Source organism: Schistocerca serialis, unplaced genomic scaffold, assembly GCF_023864345.2.
Source record: "Schistocerca serialis cubense isolate TAMUIC-IGC-003099 unplaced genomic scaffold, iqSchSeri2.2 HiC_scaffold_1173, whole genome shotgun sequence".
NCBI classification, from domain to species: Eukaryota; Metazoa; Arthropoda; class Insecta; order Orthoptera; family Acrididae; genus Schistocerca; species Schistocerca serialis.
Genome location: NW_026047374.1, coordinates 455,001 through 457,500, shown reverse-complemented (window position 1 = coordinate 457,500; position 2,500 = coordinate 455,001). Strand labels below are relative to the sequence as shown.

At 57.1% G+C, this 2,500-nt stretch overlaps 1 non-coding gene across 1 annotated transcript in view; it reads right to left on the bottom strand.

The window, feature by feature from the left end:
- The window catches only part of LOC126433728 (small subunit ribosomal RNA), a 1,910-nt gene extending 1,337 nt beyond the window's left edge, over positions 1 to 573 (bottom strand). Inside the window, exon 1 of the ribosomal RNA XR_007578707.1 lies at positions 1 to 573. This exon is cut by the window's left edge and continues 1,337 nt beyond it. This is a non-coding gene — a ribosomal RNA (small subunit ribosomal RNA).
- Between the last annotated feature and the right edge of the window lie 1,927 nt (positions 574 to 2,500).

Here is a 2,500-nt window from a genome sequence, read left to right as displayed (position 1 = left end):
TGCCCTCCAATAGATACTCGTTAAAGGATTTAAAGTGTACTCATTCCGATTACGGGGCCTCGGATGAGTCCCGTATCGTTATTTTTCGTCACTACCTCCCCGTGCCGGGAGTGGGTAATTTGCGCGCCTGCTGCCTTCCTTGGATGTGGTAGCCGTTTCTCAGGCTCCCTCTCCGGAATCGAACCCTGATTCCCCGTTACCCGTTACAACCATGGTAGGCGCAGAACCTACCATCGACAGTTGATAAGGCAGACATTTGAAAGATGCGTCGCCGGTACGAGGACCGTGCGATCAGCCCAAAGTTATTCAGAGTCACCAAGGCAAACGGACCGGACGAGCCGACCGATTGGTTTTGATCTAATAAAAGCGTCCCTTCCATCTCTGGTCGGGACTCTGTTTGCATGTATTAGCTCTAGAATTACCACAGTTATCCAAGTAACGTGGGTACGATCTAAGGAACCATAACTGATTTAATGAGCCATTCGCGGTTTCACCTTAATGCGGCTTGTACTGAGACATGCATGGCTTAATCTTTGAGACAAGCATATGACTACTGGCAGGATCAACCAGGGAGCTGCGTCAACTAGAGCTGAGCAGCCGGCCGCCCGGGAGTGTGTCCCGGGAGCCCGCGCGAACACGCAAGCGTCCGCTCAATTATTCTGCAAACAGGAGGAGGCTGAGCTCCCCTGCACAATACACCTCGAAACCCTCTCAGGTCCCGGCGGCGCGCAGCGCCGTCCTAAGTACTTGGTCGGGTTCGAGAGAGGCGCAATCGCCCGGAGTTTGGCGAGTAGACGCTTTAGGTGCGACCACCCGTGCTCCCAACTGAGCTTGCCGCTGCCGACAGAGGCCCGGGAGCGTGCTGTCGTGGCATTGCCGGCGGGAGACAACACGCGCCACCTACGGTGGCCGGCAGCTCCAACGCCAGCGCCACAGAAGGACAAAAGCCCCACTTGGGTGCCGAAGCGAACTCTCCCAGCACAGCGCACGCGCCAACACGTCCGCACAGCTGCGATACAATCCACCTGCGAGAACCGCAGAGGCGACCGAGCAGCAGACGGCGTCGCGGCGCCGAGCGCCGGGCGGCGGCGCATCCTCAGCGCACACAGTCCTCAATCGGACCAGCACACTGCAGATGTCCACCGCGCTTCGCACCGGGCCCGCGAGGACCTACTTTGGCCGCACGGCGCCGCGTGCAGGGTGCGCCGGCGCGCAGCTGCGCCGCCTGCCGCCTCCGTCGGCCGGCGCGCCTGCCACTGGCCGCCCCCACCAGCCGGCTGTAGCGCGTGCGCCCACGCACCGCGCGGCCAGCACGCCGGGAGGCCCCCCCTCACCGGCCGGGGACGGTCCCACCCAGCCACCGCCGCGTATCGCTTCACACCCACATGCCATTCACGTTCGTGGGCATGGTGGGTATCGCTGAAACAACCGGTTGGTAGCTCAACCGATCGTCGCCATCACTGATTCACCTCTAGCGAGAACAACCGCACCACAACGGTTTACCAGTTCTTCATTTGCGTAACGTCACCAGCAAACGTAGACGTCCATCGCCATTTGCAAATTCAACGATTGTTGCATGCCTGTGTCAGGTGTCACGACACACTATGTCTGCCCACATACACGCAACAACATGTGCACGCTTCGCGAACACGTGGAAGGTGGCCCCCGTACGTATGCGATGTCCATTGCGCGAACGACTGTCAACCGGCCTCTGTCGCATGTCGCAGATGTGGAACGCAGTGCACCATGCTATCACGGTGTGTGAGAAGAGACGACTACGTCTGACAACACGCGCCACTACATCAACAGACGGCTCATGGTGATCGCCATCCACGGCATACCATACTGCAATCCAGCTCTTATAGGGAGACGACACGTAGCTGAGTGCACAATATTTGGACCGTATGGTTCGCCGTTGTTGGCGCAGTCGTGGTACGGTCACACATGTACCACGATGTATCATTCAGTACATGAGGACCAATGTGCAGTACAGTGTGTGATTTGGACGTACAACATCAGCGGACAGTTGACACAAGCCGTACCACAACGTAGGCTGTGCTTCGCCATGCGAATGCCAATGAACAACTGCGAAGGGCATTGAGCATGTACGTCCTGCTGCCGTCCGCATTACAGTGTATAGCTGCAAGGTGTTTAACATGAAGCGATACTCTGGGGACCGGGCAGTGCGAGTAGCAAACTATATTGCGGGGGTTGCAGTTAGGCAACACTACACTAATTTAACGCGTCGTATGACAATTACAGAGCAGGTTAAGGCCCAACGTGTGTTGGGTTAAGGCGCAACGTGGGTTGGGTTAAGGCGCAACGTGGGTTAGGTTAAGGCGCAACGTGGGTTGGGTTAAGGCGCAACGTGGGTTAGGTTAAGGCGCAACGTGGGTTAGGTTAAGGCGCAATATAGGTTAGGTTAAGGCGCAATATAGGTTAGGTTAAGGCGCAATATAGGTTAGGTTAAGGCGCAATATAGGTTAGGTTAAGGCGCAAT